The sequence below is a fragment of the Adiantum capillus-veneris genome, chromosome 3, assembly GCF_014529385.1.
Source record: "Adiantum capillus-veneris isolate H3 chromosome 3, ASM1452938v2, whole genome shotgun sequence".
NCBI classification, from domain to species: domain Eukaryota; kingdom Viridiplantae; phylum Streptophyta; class Polypodiopsida; order Polypodiales; family Pteridaceae; genus Adiantum; species Adiantum capillus-veneris.
In genome coordinates, this window is record NC_140933.1 from 159,977,996 (window position 1) to 159,983,766 (window position 5,771).

The window sequence follows — 5,771 nt, forward strand, 5'->3', positions numbered from 1 at the left end:
AGTGAGAGAGAGAGGAAGTCTGCGCCACAGAGAGAGAGAGAGAGAGAGAGAGAGAGAGAGAGAGAGAGAGAGAGAGAGAACAAAGGCCACACCCCATGTCGTCGTCGTAACTGAAAACAGAGGCCACACCCCATATGGGAGGGAACAAATAATATATCTTATGGTTATTAAAATTTCAAACTTCACTTGCTCTTTGGTTTTGAATAGATGCTAACAAGCACCTCTTACTAGCATTGTCCAGGACACCAAAAAGCATGACAAGTTAACATGCTTATACCCAATAGCCCTTGAATCTGCAACAAAATTTGCAAAATTTTGTCCACACTTGTCATACAAAGTGAGCTTATACAGCCCACAGCACAAAAGACCAGATGCAACAATTTCATCACCAAAATTGAGATCATGAACTGTACATCTGTCATCCACAAATTTGACTACAAGTCCAAGTCTAGCAAGTGCGGATACAAATAAAAGATTCTTCTTGATCCTAGGTACATAAAGTGCATCAACAAGTGTGAAAGATCTACGATTAGCAGCAGTAAGCACAATCTTTCCAACTCCTTGAACCGGATAAGAGGCATTGTTGGCATAAGTGAGTGAATTCCCATGAGGGACAGACTTAAGAGAGGTGAACAATTCACGATGTGAGGTAATGTGCTTTGTAACACCACTATCAAAATACCACACATGTGAATCTACAGCAGCATGCATCATGGACAGCAGGACTGTAAGTGCACTCTGCGCTAAAAGCCCATTCTACATCAACATCAGCAACACAGTCTCCTTTCACAAAAGACTAAACAATGACTGCATTTGTAGTGGAACCAGCATTTGCAGTGGAACCACCCTCTTTCTTCTTAGCCTCTTTTGCCTTCAACTTAGGACACTGCTTGATCAAGTGATCATTAGCTTTACAATAATGGCAACGCATCTTCTTTTTTCCCTTATCACCAGAATCGCCAGACGAAGTGCTGCCAGCAAAAGCATTGGGAACAGAAGTTTTGCCACTCGCAGCAGAACCATAAGAAGTGGCTGCATTGCTGTTACCACCCTTTCTTTGAAAAGCAATAAAAGCATGTTCAACTGCACGCTGTCTAGTCCTGTTTTTTCTGGAAAGTGACTCTTGCAACAACAATGTGCATAATGCATCAAACTTGACAACTTCTAGATTTCCTTGGGTCATAAGTCTCCAAGTACTAGCAAAAGTCTGGTAAGAATCTGGTAAGGCATCAAGAACAGTCTTCACAAGGGAACTGTCTGAAATGACTTCACTTGCAGAAATAAGTTGCTCATTGATATCCTTGACACCAGCAAGAAAAGTGTCCATATCATCTTCCTCATGCATAATCTTTGACTCCAGCTCTTTACGCAGCAAAGAAATTTTAGCCTCATTGCGGCTTGCATAAAGACCCGCTAGAATATCCCAAGCCTGTTTTGCAGATTTTGATGAAGGGATGTGAGGGACAATGGTGGGCTTCACAGACAACGCAATCAATGCATGAGCTTGCACATCCTTTACATCCCAACGAGCTTGTTCTACCGTAGTCAAAACAAGTCTAATAGCATCAATCCTTGCAGCAATACCTACAACATCCTCAACATCACCTGCATCCTCAGAACCAGGACGTACATCAATGCCCTGCACAATATTCCAGACGCCCTTTGACACAAGAACGTGTTGCATGATATAAGCCCACATAGAGTAATTGTCCCCATCCAATCTGTCCTCTGTAGCAAACATCTTGAAGACGTCTGTTTTGTTGTCAGCCATGGTAAATGCTGCACCTGATGTGAAAACTGCCTGAAAATAGGAGAAACGGCGCAGAAACAACACGTGCTCTATAGCACAAACTGTAGAAGACTATAAGGCACCTGTTATGCAGAAATTGGCACTGACAAAAATTTTGCACAAAATGACGAAATTGCCTGTGCGGACTTGCCTGTAGTGGAAACGGAGGCCGAAATGAGCCCAAATCAAAAATTTGAGCAAACCGAGCTCTACGAGATCGCCCAAAATATTTTTGGATCTACGAATTGCCAAACCTCACTGTAATCGAAGAAAGTGAGCAGGTGTGTGCTGGAGCAGCTAGCGACTAAGCCCGGGGGATGTAACCTGCTCTGATACCAATTGTTGGAATTAAGGTTGCAGAGAAACACACACATCTTGGAGAAGACGAAGGAAGCTCAAGGCACACAATAGAGAGTGTGTTACTTAGTGTGCAATGGAAAGATAGATAGCCCTAGAGTGATGGGCGTATATACAATGCTCAGGGGGAAAAAACTCCTAAAGTGGGGAAAAATGCCCCGGCGGTCCTAGTGTGTTCACACACATCACTACCACATGTATATGTAAAGTGGGGAAAAATGCCACGGCGGTCCTAGTGTGTTCACACACATCACTACCACATGTATATGGTAACAAAAGAGAAAAAAGTTTATTTGCAGAGCCTGCACAATTAGGAAGATGAATAAACATGTATCTTTTGTATTTCAATGGAAATCTACTTGTGTACTACACATCATATATTTTTTAGAAACATGTTTAATGTAGAGTAGGGTTAATGTAGAACTTGTACGCTTCATGCTACACTTTACTAAAATAGCTTTAGTGTAAAACTATTACCAAAAAAGCACATACAAAAATAGGAATTAGGATATTGAGCAAGCTTGGGGAAGCCGGCTTTGGAGTGAAATTTTATTTTTTGGCCACTTATGCACCACTAGTGATGCTAATCTTGGCCACCAAAATCACCACCAATGCCACTATGATTCTTCTCCATCCTCTCGTCCTCTTCTCCTCCTTTGCTAGCCTCTCTTCCTCCAACGCCTCAACCTACCCCTTATGCTCCTCCCTATCTTGTGACTACTAGCTGCCTTTCTTGCCTCTCTTCCTCCACCACCTCCACCTACCCCTTATGCTCCTCCCTATCTTGTGACTACTACTTGCCTATCCAACCCTCTCCCTCCCCATGCCTACACACCTCTTTTCACTCACTTCTTGCCTCCCTCTCACCCCCCTTTGCCTTGCTTCCACATCTCTCTCTCTCTCTCTCTCTCTCTCTCTCTCTCTCTCTCTCTCTCTCTAGTGCATCCATTTTTGGCCTAGTAGACATCATAACTTCTTCATTCGAATTGTGATTTGGGTGATCTATAGCCTCAATTGAAGAGCATAAAATCCTCTATGCATTGATGTTGACAAAAAAAAAAAATCAAAGTTATGGAAGGCTTTTTTGAAGCAACATGTTTGAAGTGAACATGTTTGGGGACGTTGACTCTCATCTCTTATTTTACATACAATGGCTTTTGGCACTCGCAAGGGCTCTTCTTCTTCACCAAGGTCTATAACCATTGTAAAAAATGATTGGTCTACAGCCATTGTAGAAAACGATCCAAAATCTCTTGAGTGTGGAGATAGCAACACAACCACTCAACCAATGACATCGGAAGCTATGATCATGGAAGAGACCGTAAACAAACAAGGTGAAGACTTATGGGCACTTGCAGAATGGCACGTTAAGGGTTCTTGTGGCTGAGAGTGAGAATATCAAGCGAACACTTGAGATGCAAACAATACATTTGATGCAATTTGAAGAGAAAGTCAAGGAATGTAAATGATCTCTTGTGGACTTGAATGCTTTAAAGGAGCGCACGATCAAAGTAGAGCATGACCATGTATTGAAAGAGGAGAAATTTGACACCATGAGTTGGGATGTATGCAACATGAAAAATGTATGTACAAACAAGTCTTGGACTGATGTATGTGGTTATAACAATGTGGTTTCTAATTTCTCCCTCATGCAAGCTATGGCTCCAAAAAAAAATGTTGAGAATGTGGATGTAGAGGAGTTGAAGGAACGGGATTGATGCTCAAAGAACATTGTTATTCGTGGAATTCCCAAAGAGAAGTTAGAGACACCTCTTTCTCTTGCCATTGTTATCAAATATTTCTTCAAAACCCACTTTGGCATGTTAGGAGTTATGGTTTACGGAGCACATAGAGTGGGTGAGCAACGAGCTCCTTGCTCGGGAGAATGACCAATTGTATGCACCATGCCATATGAGACCAAATGAAAGATTATCATTGATAATAGTTGGATCTATTTGAGGGATAAAAATGGTTTGTATGTGAATATTGCACTATTAAGCAACAAAATATGGGTCGCAAGGAATATGAGGAGAGAAATAAGAAAAACAAGGAGATCTCTCATGAAGAAAATGTACCCAGGGAGGAGGCAAATCCATCGAGCAAATAGAAATGTGCGACCTATGAGGCCAACTTACAATTGAAAGTATGCTTTTGGAATTGCAATGGATACTCATGGAATGGGGGAGTTGGTATAGATGAACTAACAAGCAAAGACAATGTTGTACTTCTTATTAAACTTGGGAGCATGAATCACAAAGAATCAATGGGTTGGAGGATTACAATGTACATTCATTGGTATGGTCAAAAAATCCCAAGCAACAAAGAGGACAAGGGGGGATAGCATGTATGGTTAAGAATGGATTCGAAGATTTTGTATCAATTATGAAAGATGACAATCACAAACGTTATGTATGGATGAAAATTATGACACCAAAAAACCATTTTCGCAGCCTGTTGCTACATCCTCATCTTAATTCCCTCTTTTATGCTTGCATGGATAGAGATCATCCATTCTTTGATTTAGAGGAGGACGTTGTGTATTTTCAAGGCAAATGTGATGTTATTGTCTTTGAAGATATGAATGCTAGCAAAAAAATTTACAACATGATACTCAACAATTTGATATGCTATACATTTCAAGGGAGTTGGAGGAAGTTCACTTGTATGATCGTACTTCAATGGATGAGAAAGAGTTGGATCACTATGGAAAACTACTTTTACACATGCGCAATAGCAAGGGTATGCTCATTGCTAATGGTGCATCTTTGTGGAGTGGAACCAATGGATTTACATGTAGAAAACATAATGGGGATAGTGTGATTGACTATATGCTACTCTCTGAAGCCATCATGTATTGCATAAGGAATTTTAAGCTTGGACAATGGACCCCAAAATTAGACCTTATGTATTGAACTTGCATATGGAGAATCAAGTAAGCATGGTAATCTCAGCCAAAGGGGAGAGAAGTTATCACTATGTATGGATTTCAAACAGACACCAATGTACATTGAAATGGTTAAGAGAAAGTTATGGATGACAAAGCTTCAATGTGATGTACCGTTGGAAATTAAATGGGAATCTTTCAAGAAATTTATTTGTTCTTGTGCCAAAGAATGATTTGCCAAAGCATGTCCATGGTTTCAACAAAGATAGATCACACAAAAAAGGTGGTTTCATAAAGAATGGCAAGACGTTCAAAAGTCCTTGATAAATCTTGATGCAACTATAGACAAAGACAACTATCAAATTCATTTGCATACATACAAGTCATTGATTCAAAAGAAACGAAGAAGATGGGAAGTAAAGCATCAATTTTTTCAAGTCCAAGAAAAGGCACATGCATGTGGAAGATTTTGGAGAAACTTGAGGGGCAAGTGAGTTGAAAGTTTTGGTAGCTTGAGTCTTGTGACTATGTACACACATTGTAGGCAAATATATGAGCAACTAAATGCTAGAAGAATTCCATTTTATGATTCACTCCCATGTATTCTCTCTTTCTTTACTATTGAGAGGATGTGTGCGGTGGGCTTGAAAAGTTGGCCAGTTGCAAAGCAGGAGTTCTTCAAGGCATCAAGTCAGAAATGAATAAATGGATAGGAGATTTAACACATGAAAGGATGTGTAA